At 48.9% G+C, this 20,626-nt stretch overlaps 1 protein-coding gene across 1 annotated transcript in view; it reads left to right on the forward strand.

Moving 5' to 3' along the window:
• The window catches only part of MCM3AP (minichromosome maintenance complex component 3 associated protein), a 1,669,219-nt gene that overhangs the window by 1,233,924 nt on the left and 414,669 nt on the right, over window positions 1-20,626 (forward strand). The window lies entirely within an intron of this gene.

Below are 20,626 nucleotides of genomic sequence, written 5' to 3' on the forward strand. Positions count from 1 at the left end.
GCATCATCCACAAGGCTTTCTGGGGCCGGGGACCACAATGCCTCCAACTCTCTCTACCAAGATATCTTTCTACTCGGGTTCTCCAACTCCCTGAGGGTCAGTCGCTTCTCCAAGCACCGAGCTGGGGACAGATCTTTCTTTGGCTGGTGCCTCCCTCTAGAAGAACCTCCCTGAAACTTGAGCAGAACCATCTCCAGTTCCGTAAGCACCTCAAGACCTTCCTCTTTGCTTCTGCCTTCTCCCTTCCTCTCCCCTGCTGATCTCCTGTCTGATCCACACACTGGGCACCTAGCTACCCTCTGAATTCGGGCCCGGGTCCCTGCCTGTCCTGCTGCAAACCCGCACTGCCTCTTGGCCCCCCCCTGCAATTGTGGTCTGTATCTGTAACCCTACAGTCCCCTCTCCTGCACTTAGACACTCGTCTGCACTTCTGAGCACCCGCACTTGCCACCCATTGGCTGCACTACATGTTTTTTCTGTTTTCCTTGTCCTGCACTTCTCTGACACGACCCACCCCCCTCTAGTCCCCCGGCACATCTCCCCTCCCCGTTCCCTTGCGTGATCTGAATGTCACTAGGCCTATTAAGATCGTTGTTTTTTTGTCCTCCCTCGGTTTCCCCTCCCTTGCCTTATTGCGCCTTGAAACACTTGTGTATAGACGCGTTATAAATGCTATATCATATCATATCATGAAGAGCTGGTTGCAGAGGAAGCAGGCGGCCTGCTCCGGACAATAGACACTAGCAGTAGATTGGGTGAGCTTCAAACCCATCTCTTCCAGGGCCATGTATAATGTATACCCTGAGAATGGAACCAACTTTGGGAGCAGAACCCCGGGGCAGGTACTCTTGGCACTGGCTGTTTTGCAATTGACCCAGGAATAGTGGGTGCTTATGTGGGCTAGGGGGTTAAGTGGCAGGTTTTGATCTTGCGAGCAGCGATTGGGCACTATGGGTAAGTATCTGCCGAACCCATGACCTAGAAAAATCCCAGTCAAGGAAGGCCCAACAAAAAAAGACACTTGGCGAAGATGACCCAGGAGGTGAAGAACTCTGCATCAACAATAACTGTTAAATAAACACTGCAGAATCCAGCAAAGATCATAGGTCAGACCGGGGAGCAGGAGGGTGTACGCAGCCAGCAAGGAAATGGTCCCACAATGCAGGCCCCAACTAGAGGTGATCCAAGATGCCAAACAACGAAGCTGAGGCAGAATAGCAAGTAACTTGAATTTCCATGCCAGGAAGACCACCCGACCCCTAGGCACCTGGTCCAGCAGGGTGTTAGCAGGTGTGCAGCATTGCAGGTGAGGAAGAATCTAGTAGGAACTGATAATTCAACCAGCTTGGAGGATGGCTAGTGGCAACGGAAGAGCCATGGATGGAATTCCATTAGTATGAAGAATCAGGGACACACCACAAAGGAGCTACCATCCAACCTTTATTGCCAAACTGGGTTCCTCAATAGCAGTCCATCTTTACTTCAGTATTCGGGTAAGGATCCGGAGCTCCTTTGAGGAATGTACAGGATGTACCTCTCCAATTTGCTTAGGGGCTGGCCTTTAAAAGCCTTGTAATCTCACTCCAGGCAGAACACACAGTTGTTGATGGCCAGTCAATTATTCTGACCATATAAACTGCCAAACACACAGGCACCCGCACACAGAATGTTGTTTGACATGTCTTGGGGACTTTAGACCATTTTGTACTGGTGCGAGAATGGATTGGCAACTATTTTCTTTAAAGTGCCTTCACATTTTTAACACCAGCCCTCAAATCTCTTGGGTGCACTCTGGCAGTGAAACGTTAAAAAAAATAGGATAGGACTGGACACCCCAATATCGAAATGCACTCCTTCTAGTACAAGTTCCAGCAAATCTTAGACCTGATTTACAAAGCCACTTAGCAGTATTTAGCCTCTTCCAAAATGTTATTCAACTATACATCCATTATTTATGGGCAATATATTACCAACATTACTGCAGTTGAAAATGCTTATCATGCATACAGTTACAATATTCTTCTTCAAAAGTATTTGAGTTTCCGAACATACTATTAGCCAAAACCATGTTCAACCACTATTGAGATTTGACAGTGAGCGACCCACAAATTAGATAATACTGTGTGGACGCGGTATACCGTTCTTTTGCACAGGATTTTTCGTCGCAGGACTTTTCATCGCCGATTTCTTTTATCGAAAAAAATGTGTTCGTTTTTTTGGGGGGGGGGGGGTTAAAAATTAAATAAATATTTGTGGGTGAAAGGGAATAATTAAAAAAAAAAATAAAGCTGGGTCTTGGGGGGGGGGGGGGGGGGGGGTAACCCACCCCCCCCCCAAAAAACAAAAACGAAAAGTCCCGCGGGAGACGCTACCACATTGTATTGGCGTCATACGTTCCTTAACATCGTACAACTGCAGAGAAAAGTGAAAACAGTGAAGAGTTGTTCACGATGAGTTTCCAACAAAACTGTCCTCCATAACATATATATCATGTAATCACCAAACTGTACATCTAAATGAGTCCTTTTAAAAATGAACACTGCAATCCTTCTCCAGTCGCATATAAACTTCATCTCTCTATTATTTCTTCATTTAGAAACAATAGACATATTGGAAATGTTTTAAATCTATTCTTTTACAATTCCATTATTCCCATTTTTTGTAGGAAAGTTTGACTAATGGACACAAACTGCAATACAATCTATCATTCCTTCAATCTGGGAACCAGCCATCAGTCCCCTCCAGTCAATAGCTTTCTCTCTGCAGTCATATTTGCTGAATGTTTTCTCTTCCTTTGGGTAAAGAGACCTTCCTACCTCTAAAGGCACATTTGTCTATCTCAATGGCTAAAACCCTTCTAAAGTCTTACCAATGTTGTCTTCAAGTTGTCAAGCTAATATTTGACTAGTACTCAGTCCACTTCACTTTGGTGTGTGATTTGCCCCACATTAAATGATGTAACAGACTCTCTGCCATATTTTATTTTGGCGATCAACCTTTGATGTCTTCATCTGTGTGTCTTATTTTTACTTTATGTAATTGTCCTTTGTTTTTTCTTCATAAAGTCTGGTTATCTTACCTCGCCACTGTTTTTCCCATGACTCCTCCTCTGGGGGAATGCTATGCAGTCTTCTTTTCATTTGTTATCGCCTTAGTAACATGCAGTCACTTTCCTTCCTTGGAGGCATCCACCAAATGTCTCTTTCATTCTGCTTCACTTGTTCTCACTCGCTGCCACTGTTATGGTTTGGGTGTGAGACCTCCAGCTGCGGGTCCCATCAGGCGTTGTTGGATGGCAGCTCATGGGAGGCACTAGCTTGATAATGTACATTCTGCCACTAGGAAGGGAATCTGCTGCTGTGTCTATTTCGCTTTGGCAGGGTCCCCTTTCTCTTCATGCAATGCTAGCCTTCCTCCCTCTTCCAATCTCTAGTATGGTTTTCTCATCTCCCCCCTGGCACTATTTGTCAGCATCCCTCTTGTGCCTTAGCAAGTTGTGTCATCTCTGGTCTTGCAGTGTTTGTCATTGCAGACAGTGTACTCACATAATGATGAATGCTGACAAGACAGCTAACGCTGCACTGTCAAGGACTTCAACTGGGAAACTTCCCCACATGTGTGCCTTGTTGCACTTCTCAGAGTTGCTGTCGACTGGTCAGGCGTTTCTACCACTAGATGAGCTGGGGAAACCTTGCAGGAATATCTGTTGCTTGTCAGTGTTGGGGGGACTTTTCGTCAAGTCCCACTTGGAGGTAAGACTTTAGTAATCTATCCCAGTGGTTTGTAGATCCCCCAACTCTTAGTATCAGTCTGTACTACTCAGGAACCTTGTTAGAGTGGCAGCGCAGTGAGGCTTATCATAAGAAGATGATGTGAGCTGTAGGTAAGTACACTGAACCCATTTAGTAATACACATCAAAGAAATGCACACAAATGTGTATTAAAATATAGATTTATTATATAGACACAAGATTCACTTTAAAATACTTAGCACAATAAACCAAAACACAAGGGCATGCTTTTAGATACTTTCAAAAGGACCACTGCTTAGTTGGAAGTTGCTGAACGGTTACAATTGTTAGAGTTTGACAGGTCTGCCATAATAGCGTGCACCCACAAAGTAATAAGGTAATTGAAATCAGTTAGTAGAACCATACAAGATAGAGATTTTTAGGAAGGAAAGCAGATGTTTAGTGTAATACTAGCAGAGCTTATGTCACAAGTCTCTCCCCTTCTCACCTTTCTCTCCTTGCTTGCGATGCGACCTTCTTTGATGATTTCTTTTGCACGGTCTGGGACTTGTAGAGGCGTGTGTGCTGGTAGTCTGGTTCCAGCGTGGGATAGCGGTTCTACTCCAGGAGGGGGTCGGATGTCCAGTACCAGGAACCAGGAAGGAGACTAAGTCCGAGCTCGAAGGCACGGAACGCCGTGACTCGAGCGCAGGTGAGGATCCCGGAAGATTTGCATGGTAAGTTTGAGGAAAGGAAGGGGAGGAAGTAGATCCAAGGAATCGGGGAAACAGGACTAGGAAGGAAGTTCCGGGTGAACTTCGGCAACACACATCAGACTGCTCCGAGCGGTAGCGTTGAGACGCGCAGAGCCGCGGGTGTGTCTGCTTTGTAGAATGCTGAATGTAGCGTGTAAAGACTGGCAAGCTGCATTCCGCACCAAACGGCCATGTTGGAAGGATTACGGAATTCAGTCCTCTATGGGTGAGGGACCACGAAGTCCAGAATGGGCGCAGGTGGCGGTTTATGACAGTTTAAGGTTCTAGAGGCAGTTTCTTTGCACATCAAGGCTTTCAAAGTGTAAAATGCAACTCTAGCTAAAAGGCAGTTCGGAGAGGCTTAAAGTCTTGAAAAAGCAGCAGAAGTCAAAGGTTCAGTTTGATACTTTCTAGTCACTAGGATTACAGATGCAAGCAGATACAGCCAACGTTGGAGACCCTGTCAAAAGGACTCGCTAAAGGGACAAAAGCATCAGCTTGGGTTTGAGTTAAGAGGGGGTTGCCCTTGACACCTCTACATGCACTCTGACGCTCTGCAGTGACTTTCTGGAATAAGGTAAGCAATACCTTTTCCCCACAGTATCTTTGGTTAGAAGAAAATATTTGTGGCTGGATGCGCCTCGATGTTGCAGCTCTGGACCCGACCTCTGGATTCTTTGGTTTGATGACAAAAGGCAGGACAATTGACAAGATCTCTCCGCAGCAGTCTCAAGGGAGGACATCTGGTACGGCTTTCATCAACTTCTCTGGTCACTCTGCAGTGTTGGCTTTTTTTGCAGCACCAATAAAGGTCGCGATTCGCCCGGTCAATCTTCTTCGGTTCCTGCAGTCCTGCACTCAGTTGAGGGGAACTTGTATGAGTTGGATTGTGTCTCTGGAGTGTCCTTGAGGTCTCAGCACGACTTGGACGAATTGGGCCTTTCCACGACGATGCACTTAAAATGGGTCGCTGGTTTTGGGGTTCCACAGCTGTGGAAAGTCACAGGACCTTGGGAGATGGCTCAAATTAAAGTTTATCTTAGGACTGGTTGCTCCCACCAGTCAAAGGGAAGGAGTCGTCCTCTTCGGAGTTCCTCTGTCGCATAGAAAACGGGGTAAGGACAGCAGTGATCTCTCCATAGCATTGCAAAGGGTTTGCAGGCATCTCTGGTCGTCTTCGTCTTCCGTTACTTCAGTTTCCAGTGGTCGACTTGCTTTTCACTTCAGGAACCTCATTTTATACACAGTTCCAGCACACATTCCTTTCAATCTTTCTCAGCAATTTACAGAAAGGGGCGTATGGCTGTCCAATCAGGACAGCCAGACCCCCAGTGGGCGCTGGTTCTATTCAGGCACTCTGGCAGACAAAGGACAGGGGGGTAGAAACCGCCTCCCCCACTTCCTGTCTGCCCAGACACTCTAGGGACTAGGCAGGGACACCCAAGGGTTCCCACCAAAGGCAAAACACACACACATCCCTATCTGACGGGTAGAAGAAGGGCTAACCAAGAACTACCATGCTAGAAATGGCAAAAAAAGAAGGAAGCCCCCAAGTTGGTACTACCGGGGCCTATTGTGCACTGCCGGGGCTATGAACATAGCCTGCGGTAGAAAAGTCACATTATAGTTGGTACAACATGTCCACTGCCACCAGCCATAACTAGAAGGTTGTCTATGTGACTGAACAGTCACAGGCACAGAGAGAAGGGGGATACTAAGTATCCCCTTGGCACAGGGCGTGGCTTGGACGGCCATGTAAAGGGACGTGCTCTCGGGGAGCTCTGCTGATCCTACAATGATTCTGGAGGAGAAGTGCGTGCACGGGAACCAGCCGGCACTGAAAAATAATGCCCATGCGTGTGAAGATGATGGCTACACTCGCTGAAACATTGATGCGAGTGGAGGGTGCGGACACTGAGTTATACTCGTCTACGGGCCGCGGGCCCCGGATCGGCGAGTGGAACAAGATGGCGGCAGAGACAAAGAGAACAACAGGGGTCACGAGATGTAGGTCCTGTAAAGCCCCTGCATCGAACTCTAAGACCAGCAATCAGAAGCAGGCCGTGGCACTTGACCGGAATGCGCTGTTGCTTCACTGAGGCGGCGCACATCTGTGGGCACACGTACCCGGAGCTGGTACAACCTACGGACTGTACATTGCCAAGACTCATCGAGCACATTGGTAACCGACGCTGGGCCCGCGGCGTAATCGGATCGAACGCCGGCGGATCCCAGGAGGATTCATTGTGGCAGCGCACCAATTAGGTGGCCGCGGATCCTGGGGCCGACGCGAACGAGCGGGCGGTGGTGGCTGCAGTTTTCCACAGCGCAGCGGATCAACTCTGTATACACGGGAAGATGGGAGAAATCCCATAGAGTCAGATGAAACATCGGCGCAGGCCAGTCATTGAGGCCGATGCGAGACAATTGCTGACCCCCTGCACTTAGAGCGGCCCCTCTGGGCCTGGGCATTGTGGGCCGGATGGCTTTGTGATCGCGGAAGAGGGAGAACAAAGGGCGAATAGGTGTGCGCACTCGAGCACTGGCCACGGAAGGAACACGACAGAGACCGGGCCACGACACCAAGAGGGTAAGAGCACATGGGAGGAGACGGCCCACTTTGGGCGCGAGAGAAGAGACCAGTACATACAAGTACATGCTTGGCCTGCTGAGAGTGGTCCGTGACCACGCGGACCTTTGTGCGGAGGGAGGCACGGCAGGCCCTCGCCCAGCTAACATAGCAGGATGTCCTCTAAAGTGGTTAGACCCAGGATCCGACAGTCCACGATGGAGACCTATGCCAGGTCGCCCCCAGAAGCGGAGGGGGGCAAGAACAAGGAGACCCCCACGGCAGCGGTGGAAACACCGGGCACGATCCAGGAGGTGCTGGCAGCGATCGCAGACTTAAAGGTGGCCTGGGAGACTAAGTTGGGCCAGGCAATGAAAGAGCTGCAGGAGGGCCTGGACCTCAAGATCGGAGCGGTCCAGGAGGAGGTGAACCTGCTGAGACAGGACGTGCGAACGATTGCGTAGCACACTAGGGCCTTGGAGAAGGAGATGGCCCCGAACACGGAGGCGTGCGCCGCACATGGAAAGGAGCTCCATGCCCTTGTGCAACGGGTGGGCAATCTGGAGGACAGAGCTGAGCAAGCAGAAGGGCGCGCCAGACGCAATAACATCCGTATAGTGGGCCTGCCGGAAGGTATGGAAGGATCAAACCCCACAGAATACGTGGAATACATGCTTTTACAGGAGATAACAGGCGGGGTGCTGACCCAGGGGTTCGCGGTTGAAAGGGCGCACAGGGCCTTGACAAGGAGACCGCCCCCTGGAGCCCCCCGCGGCCGCTGATCGCAAAGTTCCTGAACTATCGGGATCGGGAGAAGTTCCTCGAATTTTTCCGGAGGGGAGGAACGATTGAAAAGGGTTCTGCAAAAATCACGGCCTACCCGGACTATACGCTGCTTGTACAGCGTAGTAGGATGAACTTCGGATCGGTGAAACGGAGGCTGAAGGACGCAGGCCACCGCTACATGTTGCTCTACCCAGCCAAGTTGAAAATGTTTTATAAGAACAGATCCCTTTTTTTCGAGACGCCGACCGAGGCAATGGACTGGCTGGACATGCAGGGCCGACCTCAAGAACCGGATGTCCAGATGGGAGCTGCAGGAGATAAGTAGCGGACGGCTGTGGCACCTGCGGTGACATGGCCAAGACATTGGGACTTGATTATAGAGTTGTATTAAGCTTGTGGGGAGTGTGTTGTAGTATCAACTGGCTGGACCCGCTGGAGGCACCAATCCTAAAATAGACTGGGAGCTCCTGGGAGGCATCCCTTGTACCCAATAGTAATATACTTAGTTAGGTCACTGTTAGAACGGTGACGCCCCGCGGGGTCCTAGTCCTCGGTGACGGGACAGGACCAGACGCGGGTGGGCCTGAGATCCAGGGATGGAGCTGGGCATTTGTTGGGGTAGGGCGCGGTGGGGGGAGGGGCTGGGTTGTGTGCAGTCGATGGGAGTTGCGGAACAGGGAGGGGGGAAACTGTTGAGGGGGGGGGGAAGAGGGAGAGCCGGAAAACAAACCATCAAGGGAAGCATTGAAGGGAGAGGTGGGTTGGGAACAAACCGAGTAGATGGCATCGGGTAACCTCAGAATTGTGACCTGGAATGTACAGGGCCTTAATAGCTATCTGAAACGTAACAAAGTGATGCTGTATCTAAAAAGGATGCACATTGATGTGGCCCTGCTGCAGGAGACTCATCTCACAAGTGAGAAGTTGGAGGTTGTCAGGCGAAAATGGAGGAGACATGTTGTGGGGGCTACGTATTCTGCGTACGCTAGAGGGGTTATCACTTGGGTGGCGCCACACGTGCCGCTCCAGGTGCTTAGCTCAGCTGTAGACCCAGAGGGCAGAATGGTGGCGGTGGCAGGACTCCTGGAGAACAGGGAAGTGCATATCATAAATCTGTACGCCCCCAACCATGATACAGCAGCTTATTTTAGATCCCTTTACAGCAAAATTAGCCCCCTGTTTGGGGGTGTGGGGAGGGGACTTTAATTGCACCCTGAATCCCAAAATGGATAGGTCAGTCGACAAAGCGGGGAAGCCGGCGCCGGTGGCCAAAGCACTGGGGACATTGTTAAAAGATCTAGGCTTAGAAGACGTGTGGAGAAGGTTGCATCCAATGGATAGGCAATACTCGCACTATGCAGCACCACATGACCTGCACACGAGGCTAGATTATGTGTTCGTAGCGGCTGAGGTAGCGGGAGAAATGGTGGGAGCGGAATACAAGGCCCGGGTACTATCTGACCACTCGCCGTTGGTGGTAGAGTGGCGACACCAACCCCCCAGACCGCGGATCCCGAAATGGAGACTTAGGACAGAGGCATTACAAGATGAGGGGTTCCGGGAGGATCTGAGGGAGGCCATCGAGGAATATTTTGATATAAACATGGGCAGTGTGCGCTCGGTTGGAACAGTACGGGAGGCGTTCAAGGTGGTGATGCGTGGAGTAGCCATTTCGAAATCTAAAGGGCTCCAGGGGGGCATTGAAAGGGAACTTCAGGAAACGGAAAGGGAGCTGGAGGGCCTCACGCAATAAGAGGCTACCGCCCGGAAGAATAGCGATAAGATAAAAGACCTACAGTTAACCTGCAGTGGACTCTGGGATAGGCTATGTAGACTAAATTACAAGAAATACACGGCGAGGCTACATGCAGGGGGCGATAAGCGGGCAGATTGCTGGCCTGGCTGTATAAGAGTGAGACCCCCTGCACAGTGATCAGTGAGATAAGGGATGAGGAAGGTCGCATCTGTAATACCCAGGAGGGGGTGAACGAGGAGTTCCTCAAGTTTTACAGACACTTATATAAGGACGCAGGGGAGGATAGGAGCCAAGACATACTGGACACATTAGAAGACATAGAGCTGCCCACCCTGGACGACCTAGAACGCGCGGAATTGGACGCCCCCATCACCTCGGAAGAGCTGGAGGTGGCGATCCAACATTTGCCCACATGTAAGGCACCCGGGACGGACGGGTTGCCTAGCGAGTTTTACAAGACATACAAACAGGAGCTGCTTCAGCCACTGCTTGCTATGTTCAACGAGGCCTATGAGCAGGGGGAACTGCCATTGTCCCTTCGCGAGGCAATGATCATCCCACTCCTAAAACCAGGCAAGCCGGCCGCGGAGTGTTGGTTTTACAGACCCTTGTCCATGCTGAATTAGGACAGCAAAATACTTACGGCAGTGCTGGCCAATAGGCTGAAGAGGGTGATCGGTAAGCTGATACACCCAGACCAGACGGGATATGTCCCCGGCAGGAACATCACAGATAACCATAGGAGGCTACACCACATCATTGACCACACTGCGGAAGATACGGGTGAGCTGGCCATCGTGTCGCTAGACGCGGTCAAAGCCTTTGACTCGGTGCGATGGCCGTGGTTGAAAGCAGCCCTGAGGGGATACGGAATGGGACCTGGGTATATCAGGTGGGTTCAGCTGGTATACAGCACCCCGGTGGCGAGAGTTAAAACAGGATCCATAATCTCAGATACTTGGCAACTCTGCAGGGGGACCAGACAGGCATGCCCCTGGTCGCCCATGCTATACATTCTGGCATTAGAGCCGCTGGCAATATGTCTGAGGCAACAATACGGGGAGGTGGGGATTAGTACAGTAAGTGGTAGACACCTGGTATCGCTGTACGCAGATGACATGCTCCTTTATCTGCGCTATCCGGAAGAGAACTTGCAGTATGTGCTAGAGGTGATGGGCCGATATGCCACCCTCTCGGGCATATCGGTGAACCCTAGGAAGTCTAGTCTGTTCCCCTTGGGTAGATACAAGAAGGTCCAGTTACAGAGGCTGCCTAGCCTGCCGATACTATGGCAGACTGAGACATTTAGGTATTTGGGAGTAAATATTTACCACGAGGCGGAGCACCAACATAATACAGAGAAAGCAATAGAGGGGGTCGAGAACAGCATGGTGATCTGGTCCAGATTGCCCCTGACCATGATGGGGAGAGCGGCCTTGCTTAAGATGGTGGTCCTGCCCAGACTCCTGCACTTCTTTGTGAATGTCCCGTTTTTGATTCCCAGGAGCCTATTTGTGAAACTTCATAGCGTGTGCAGGGGCTTCATATGGGGTAACATGTGACATGGGGGGCAAAGGCCTGCCAAATTTTGAGCTTTATTATCTGGCGGGGCAGCTGCTGTATGTGGCCAGGTGGCTGTCGACTGAAGACTCGGCCCCATACATTTTAAATGAAGTGGTGTGGTTACAAAAGAAAAAAACTGGTGGGAAGAGGGCGGCTGTTGATGCTCGGCTGGGAGGTTTGGGGCAGAATGTGGAGAATGATGGGTGACATAGAGCCGTTCTCTCAGCAGGCCCCGCTAGTGGCACTATGCGGGAACGACTCACAACTGTTCGAAGCAGTCCGTAGATATTGGGAACCGGTGGGCCTGGCCACCCTTGGGGACATATGGCAGGAAGGGGAGGTATTGGAATTTCAGAGGTTGCAAGAAGAGACAGGGGTGCATAGAGGCCAGTATATAACCTACGCTAGGCTCATGAAACGGGTAAGAGAGAGATGGCCGGAGACAGTGCTAGCGGATGACCCTGATGCCTCCCTGGAAATGATGTATGATGTATCGGAGGGCGGGCACGAGATATCTAGAATATACGAGCTTCTAAGAGCAAAGGTAGGGAAGGAGCTGCCTCAATTGAGGCAGGACTGGGAGGAGGAAGTAGGAGGACCCATGACAGATGGGCAATGGGAGAGAGCCCAAAGGTACCATAAAAAGGTATCCCGGAATGCAAGACTCCAACAACTCCAATTGTATGTCACTCACAGGGCTTATTTGACTCCCTGGAAAATTGCAAGGTTTGGAGGCTCGGTTACGCAGAAATGCCCCAGGTGTGGGGAGGTGGAAGCGGGGCTGCTACACATGTTCTGGACTTGCCCGGAGGTGCACAGATTTTGGGACGAGATTAAAACTAAATTGGCTGGTGGGGGAGTGGAGCTGGACGTGGGATCAGCTTGGCCATGCATGCTCGGGATTTTTCCCAGGTCACGGGATTTAAAGCACATAAGCAAAATGAAGGATTTAGCCTACATCCTGGCCAAGCGCAGGATCGCAATGGGTTGGAAGGCGGCCCACAGACCCAAGGTGGAGCTATGGTGGACGGACCTCCTCAGATGGGCGGAGGCGGAATCCGTAGTTTGGTTTGAAGCGGTTACTAGGGGGGGAGAGGAGGAAGTAGGGCCCTTGTTGGCCTGGCGGCAATTGGTGACCTCTATGGCAAACCCTCACCAAGACAATAGCGAATCAGAGGACTCTGATGGGTGCACAAGCACTGCGATACCTGATAATGCTCCCATAGATGACATGAGTTTGTGGGGTGCGAGGGGGGAGGACGGAGAATTATACTGTATAATGTGATGGTTTGATGCTGATTATGTACGTCCTAAACAGTTGTAATGTGTGTTATTTTGTTTGGTTTTATTGAAAATAAAAATAAATTTAAAAAAAAAAAAGTATCCCTTTGGCACTCCACATAAGGTGGTGTGTGCCAATCTCTCAGAATATAAAGTTTTAGGCAAGATATTATCCTTAAGAACTGTAGTTACTCTAGGATAAAGAAAATAATCTCTAAGGAGGACCCTTTGGGTCCCCAGCAACACTGCCCATAAGGAGTTGTGTGCTGCATTAGTAAAATGCAGATGCCTTAGAGGTACGGAGGAAAGTAGACTACATAGGGCAGGTAAAACGCAGAGAACAGAGTTCCAAAAGACAGAGCCCATAAGAAGGAATGAGTGGAAAAGGCTCCACTCGTTCAGGATTTCGGAAAAAGGTCCAGACGTCCAGCAAAACGTGCTGGGGGTCTCACTAGAAGAGGGATGAAGCATAACAAATATAAATCTCCGAACAGTCATTTCTGCTAATCCCTGAATATGCCCTAGGTCATTCTCCGGTCAGCAGTGGGTGAACAAGTTCTCCTACCAAACAGACCTGCCTCAACTACAACAATACAGTGTGTGCACTCACAACACAGTGCAGCTTATCTCCCACCAGTGTAATAATCCGCTCAGAGCATGGACCTCCAAAGACTTTGGTGCTTGCTGGAGAATCTTTCTTCTGTGAGGTAGGGATTTTGCATCTTAATGCTTGAAGCTCTCATAATGGTGGGGCTAATGTCTTCTTTTCCATTACAGTGCCATGTAGCTCTAGACGTTATGAATCCTATGGATCCCTCACTAAAACTGTTTAAAGTCTCCTCCCAGGTGACCAGGGAAAGGCAGATGTTTCCTGATTCTGATCTTGGGGGTGGTGTTCTGCAGGAGGATCACCTGGCAGGTGAAAAGTGTCGGGAAGTGAGAGGATTCCATGGGATGAGATGCAGTATTGGTCTTCCTCTAGACTGGGTGATGGTGTAATGCCAAGGTATGCAATGGCTTGTTGTTAAAAGCAGCCTGCTGTGTCATAGAATCCACAGGTAACCAGGGGTAAAATCCCTCACGAACCCTAGACCTTAAACTAAATAAAAGACCTCTTAAAATCCCAGAGACTGAAGTGGGCCTGGTGTGGAGTTTACCAGGTGGAAGGTAGAAGTGCTTACAAGGGTGTGTTGACAAATGCCATCTATGTAGAATGTGTAGCTCAGTGGTCTTCAAACTTCTTTGTCCTGCCCCGCCGCATCCCCTGAGCAAAATCTGGTCCGGCCAGTCCCCCCCCCCCCAAAATGCCAAATGGCTATGAACTATCGCATGCTGTCACCGCACCATACTCCAGTATATTACTTGGGCTCCCCCACCTGCTCCCATCACAGTCTCTGGGCTCCCTTATCCCATTCCTAACCCAGTCTCTGGGGCTCACCCAACCTCACCACAGACCCTGGGCACTCCCCACTCTGTTCCCACAAATGTCCTTGGCCTCTCTCCATCCCTGCTCCCCCCACTATGCCATGGCTCCCCTCTCATCCTGCTCACAGCACATTCCCTGGGCTCGTCCCACCTCGCTCCCAGCACAGTCCCAGGGCCAGTGGCCGCCGATGAATTCCTTAAGTGGAGGGGCATAATTATTTCTCCCAGATATGCCACTGCAACCGGGCATAGTGAGGTAGCCCGAGCCAATCAAGAGGAGTTTGGGGGGGCTCTCCCCCTGGAAATTCTTTTAAAATAATGGGTTAAAATGTTTCATTTTAGAGCATAATTTTAAAAAACATTGGAATCCAGTTTGCAATAGACACTGGGGGGCCTAGGGGCAGGCATGGTATTTTTTACTGGACATCTATGATAGATGTTCAGTAAAAAGATATCATCCCTGTCCCCTGTGCCTCATAGCGCCTAACACGCACGCAATCAAAGTGATTATGTGTATGCAAGGTGCTGGGGGGGCCAGGGAGAAAGCATGTCATTTTTACTGGACATCTATGATGTCCAATAAAAAAAATAACGTCCCTGTCCCCTGGGCTTCACAGCGCACCAGAAGGAGAGACGATTTTGGGAGGTGGGCAAGAGTGATTGTGCAACAAATGCATTTTTAAAATGCATATGTTGTACAAACCTACCCAACAGCACTCGCCAAAATCAGCTCCATGGACCAACACAAACACACACACATTCATACAGCAAGCACTCTATCATTCACACAAGCACCCATCATCATACACTCACTCATAACACAAGCATATACACATCCATACACATAAATAAATAAAAAATAAATGAACATAAACTTATCTTCTGCCCCAGTCCTGAAGTTTCCTCACCAGCGCTCCAGCTCCTGCATCATGAACAGGAATCTGGAAGCAAAAGCTTCCTGGTTCCTGCACATGCGTGCAGGGGCCTGAGTGTGGGTGCTGAAACGCCCTGCTCCAGCCTGCCCATCTGTATGTGCGAGGAGGGACAGGTGATTCCCCCTCACGCATACAGACATACAGTTCCCCAGCCAGTATTTCCAATGAGCTTTGCAAGGCTGGCGAAGCAAAGCGCCCCAAGCCTTGAATGGCTCATTGAGCATGTGCAGCTGGGGAACTAAACTGTCAAAGGGAAACAGTGTTTCCCTTTGACAGTTCAGTTAGCCCAGGAGCACTCCCTCAGCTCGAAAAAGCCACTGAGGGAGCGCTCAGTATTTCACCAGGCTGGCTCCTCCATAATGGGTGAGGTGGGCCACTGAGTCGATGCCCCCTCACCCATTATGGACCAGCCACACCTTCCCGGGCTGCCCCAGCCCCTCTGTCTGTCCCCTTAGTTTTATTTTTTTACTTTTGTATTTGTATTTATTATGTTTATATAGCGCTTTCATCCAAAGCGATTTACATTATAACAGAATACATAGAACATTATAACAGAAGAAGCAAATTACAATGAATCAAACCAATAAAAACAGCAGAGCAATTCATCAGTGAGGGGGAATGGGAGGGGAGAGGAGGGGAAGGGGGGAGAGGGGGGGACAGAAGGGATATAAGGGTGAAGTGAGGGAGGATAGGGGGAGGGGGGAGAGGATCATAGGGAGGATTCGAGGGAAGGGGAGAGGATGAGAGGTGGGGAAGGTTTCAAGGCGGGGAATGGAGAAGGAGAGATTTCAGGGAAGTGCAAAAGGAGGAAAAGGTAGGTGTGGAGCGGATCGAGAGAGGTAAGGAGTTCCAGTGGAGGGGGGGCTAGGAGCTGAAGGGAGCAGAAACGGGATGAGGCACGTGGGGACGGGAAAACGGTGAGAAGGAAGTGGTTGGCTGAACGGAGGGAGCGGGAGGGATTATAGAAAGAGAGGAGAGAGGAGAGATGAGAGGGAGCCAGGTCATGGAGAGATTTAAAGACTAGACAGAGGAAATAAAATTTAAGTTGGGAGTGAAAAGGAAGCCAGCCAAGAGAGGAGAGCGAAGAGGAAATGGAGTCATGCGGGGCAAGGAGACAGAGGGTACAGATAGCTCAGTGGTAGATAGATTTGAGGGGAGCAAGATGAGAGGCAGGTAGTCCAAAGAGTAGGGGGGAGCAGTAGAAGAGGTGAGAACAGATAAGGGAGGAGATTAAAAGTTTTGTTGCGTGGAAGGTAAGAGAGGAGCAGACTTTGCGAATATTGAAGAAGTGGTAGCGACAGGCGCGAGAGGTAAGAGAAATAAGGTGGGCAAAGGAGAGGGAAGAGTCAAAGTGAATGCCTAGATTGCGAGCGTGGGCAGAGATAGGAAGATTGGAGGGGGGAAAGTGAATGAAAGGTGGAGGAGAGGGAGGGAGAAGAGTATTGCAGGGAAAGAACAGGACTTCAGTCTTATAAGTATTGAGAGAAGGAAAACGGGATGACATCCAGTTTTTAATGGCAGTAAACCGGGAAGAGTTTAAGGTGGCGGTCAGGGGAGAAGGAAGAGAAAGAGAGGAAGAGTTGGGTGTCATCAGCATAGAAATCGTGAGAGATACCGAATGAAGAGATAACAGGGGCAAGGAGAGAGGTGTAGAGAGAGAATAGGAAAGGGCCAAGAACCGAATCTTGGGGTACACCATATTCCAAGGTCATGGTAGGCGAGGAACGGCCGTCCCAGGAGACAGCGAATGAGCGGGAGAGGTAAGAGGAGAGCCAGTTAAGAACAGAGCCTTTGAAACCAAAGGAAGAAAGATTATTGAGAAGTAGGGGGTGATCAACAATATCAAAAGCAGCAAATAGGTCAAGGAGGATAAGGACAGAGGATTGCTTAGAGCATCGAGCGGAAAGAAGGGAGTTAAGGATATAAGTGAGGGCAGTTTCGGGAGAGTGTTTAGGTCTGAAACCAGATTGAGAGGGGGTAGGAGAGAAAGATTAGTGACAAAGGCTGAGAGTTGGGAATAGGCAAGGCGTTCAATTAGTTTAGAGAGGAATGGGAGAAGAGAGATTAGATGGAAATTAGAGGTAAGGAGGGGATCAGTAGAAGGTTTCTTCAGGATAGGGATGATGGTGGCATGCTTAAATGCAGAGGGGAAGGTGGCTGAGGAAAGGCAGGAGTTGAAGAAGGAAGTTAAGTAAGGAATAAGAAGAGGGTAGATCTTGAGGATAAGAAGGGAGGGGAGAGGATCAGAAGGGGCAGACGTAGGATGGGCTTTGGACAGGAGGAGGGAGACGTCAGAGTGGGAGACAGGCGAGAAGTCAGACATGCATGTTGAAGGGGAATAGGGAGGGGAGGAAAGGGGGGAGTAGGAAGAGCAGTTAATTTTTTGACGAAGAGAAAGAATCTTGGAGGAGAAGTAGTTTGCAAAGTCAGAACGAGAAAGGGTAGAAGAGGCTGAAGGGTCAGGAGTAGGTGGGGAGAGAAGATTAGAGGGTTTGGAAAATACGGCGAGGGTGAGGGGCTGGAGTGTGGAGAAGGTTAGAGTAGTATGAACATTTAGCAGAGGCAAGGCATAAAGAGAATGGTAGGAGAAATGAGGTTTGGTTGGATGGTGAGGGAAATTTGAGCCAGAGTCGCTCAAGACGCCGAAGGAGACGACTCATTGAGAGAAGTTGAGGAGAGAGCCAAGGTTGAGAGGGTTTACGGGTAGGACGGAAAGAGGAGAGGGGGTAGAGTAAGTCAAGAGTGGAGGAGATAGAAGAGGAGAGAGTGGATAGTGCTTCACTGGGTGGAAGGGAAGAGAAGTCAGGGAGTGGTGGAAGAGAGGAAGAACAAGTGTCGATAAAGAGAGAGGGATTAAAGTCGCAAAGGTCCAGTCGAGAAAAGATAGTAGGGGAGGGTAAAGGAGACAGGAAGTAAGGGAGAAGGAGAGTAAAGCATGGTCAGAGAGATAGGTAGTGTAGAGACGGTAGAAGAGGGGTAGGTTGAGTTGAAGATAAGGTCAAGAGTGGAGCCAGAAGAGTGGGTAGGAGAGGAAGGGAGAGGGGAAAGGAGATGGGAGTCAAGGATAGATGAGAGGGGGAGAGGAATGATGGGGATAGGGAGGTGCAGGTTAAAGTTGCTTAGTACAGTTAGAGGAGAGGGGGAGGGGGAAATAAGAGAGAGGAGGTGATCAAGGTCGTCGAAAAAGGAGGAAAGGGGGCCAGGAGGCCGATAGATGATTAGAAAGGAGATAGAGTGAGGGGAAGAAAAGGATTTGTATAGATATTCAAAGGAAGGGAAAATAGGAAGGGGGGGTGAGGAGGCAGAGGAAAGATATTTAGGATGGAAGAGAAGGCCAATGCCACCGCCACGAGCAGAAGGGCGAGAGATGTGAGTGAAGGATGAAGAGGAAGTGGTGAGGGAAGCAGGGACAGTAGAGTTGTGAAGGGTGACAGGTTTCAGTTAGACATAGAAAATGAAGGTTGAGACGAAAGAACATGTTCAGGACAGCAGCAGTCTTGTTGCAGAGGGATCTGACGTTCCAGAGAGCAATATTGATGAGGCTGAGGGGTGAACAATAGGGGGGGGTTAGATATGATTAGGGCAGTGAGGGGGGGGTAGGTGTGGAGTGGGAGGAGTGGGGAAGGGGATTGAGGAGGGGAATGGACGAGAGGAAGGGGGTAGGGGAAAGAGGGGCAGAGTAATGAGTACGGGGAGGAAGGAGTTTGGTAATACGCATAACAGAGGGGAGAAGAGTGGTTTGAAGAAAAATTGAATAAAAAGGAGGGGAGGGTGGGAGCAGGGGCTTGAGAAGGCACAGCAGAGATCTTAGAGGGAGAAAGGGGCTAGGCAGATGAGGATTCAGGGGGAAGTGTAGCTGTCTTGGGTTGTGGCTTAGGGCGTTAGGTGTGCAGGGGCACTGGCAGATGCTCTGTATACAGAGGATGAACTTATATACTTATTTAAGTTTTATAAACTTATTATAAAAACTTTAATATAAGTTTTATATACTTTACTTTTCAGGCTGGGATCTCGCCCCCTCCCTGGGAATGTGGCCACACCCACAGTTTGAATACCTCTGCTGTAGCTAAATGTGATTGTGGCAAATCATCTTAACTGAAATGCAATCTATGTTGAGTGTGATACTAAAGGTATACCAAAGTGAATGAGAACTGTCAATTAACCAATTGAAGTTGTTAATGGTGTACCACATTGAAACCAGACGACAAGCAATCAACTACTATATAGATTGTGGCAAGTCATCCTGACCAAGATCATTACTGTGGCTATTGCTCCAGTGAAGGGTTGTACAATGAATGAAAGAAACCTATCTTCTAAATTCATGTTCTCTGTTGACAAAGTGAAGTTGGAGCTTTTGTGAACAAAGTGGATCTATACCACACTGACTTTGGAACTGGCGGATTATGGTTGAAACTTGTCGATTAGGATTTCCTTGTTTCATTTTTTTTCCTGATCTGTGAAACAAAGATTGCGTTAAGACTATGGGAAGGGGAATTCGGTCCACGTTACAAAACAGGACTGTGGTTATATTTCAGATACTATTATTATTATTTATTTAAAATTTCTATATATTTCCTTGTTTAGTTTCTGTATGTAAAAGTTTGAGGGACAGATATCCTTTATAAGAGTGTTTTCTTGGGTTTCTTTTAGGCAGGAAAATTCTCATCAGGGTAGGGATAGTGAGGCATTCATCCAACCTAACTTTCACATAAAAATGTCCTTTGTTGAGAAAACTTTACAAAGTTGTCTGCCTCACATTTCTGACGCCTCACAATGTACTCACTGGGTCAGCCATGTGGGCTTCTTCATGCGTTTTTTGAGCCCTACTGCATGGATGTTAGCTGCAGATAAGATGTTCAGTTTGGTCAAGCTCTGCTGAAAAAAGTTCAAATAAATAAGATAGTATACCATTTCATATCCTTTAAAATCTCCACAAGTATCTGTAGGAAGGGCACCAAACGTACACTCTTTCTCACAGTAGTGATTTCGTTACTGGTCCTGCTTGATCCACTTTCCCCCAGACAAATCAGCCCTCCATTGCCTTCTCATTTGGGATATTAAATAGAGGGTATGCTCTAATGAACCAAAAAAAACCAATGTTTGGGAGCTAGACATGACTTTCTGACACAGCCTAAGAATTGCTAGGTACTAAGGAACATTGGAAAGTGGTGTCACCTATACAAAGGAGTTGTCTAACAGAGCCTTTTGTACCTTGAAGGAAAAGAAGTAAAATCTATTAATAAGGTGTTGTGTATAATTAAACAGCAGTCAAAATTTTACACAAATAAAAACATTAAATTTAGTTAAATAAAAATAGGTTGATGTCGGTGCCAGTCCTTGCAGGGTAACTCTGTGGTAGAAATGCCTGTACCCTGCAGTTCACTTTTTCCCATGGGAGTAATATAGCTGAAGGGCTCACTGTGCCTGCTACCAATGTCCCTGTGTAATATGCAGATACTGATCCCTATACTGATATGGAAGACTGTGGTCCGAGTAACACTATTCATCCCTCATTCAAGTCTTAAACATGTACTTGAAAATGTCCTCTCCATTTGGAAAAATGTTTTCTTAAACGAAGCACGCGTTGTAAAAACCCAGGCATTTCTGCTGTGAATCAAGTATTAAGGTGTCCAGCTTTAAACATGCAGCAGTATCACTTTAGAAAATGGCTGAAGCCTGCAATTGTATAGAGGAGTGGAAAATCCTCCATATTCTGGGTAGTGGAGAGGGCCTCTGGAGCACCTTCCTGAGGCAGAATTGAAAACCCTGCTGTGAGCCCGCACCCAGGGATATCGAGGCTGGGCATTATCACTTCCGCAGGAAAA

Source organism: Ambystoma mexicanum, chromosome 9, assembly GCF_040938575.1.
Source record: "Ambystoma mexicanum isolate Mex_15411 chromosome 9, UKY_AmexF1_1, whole genome shotgun sequence".
NCBI lineage: Eukaryota > Metazoa > Chordata > Amphibia > Caudata > Ambystomatidae > Ambystoma > Ambystoma mexicanum.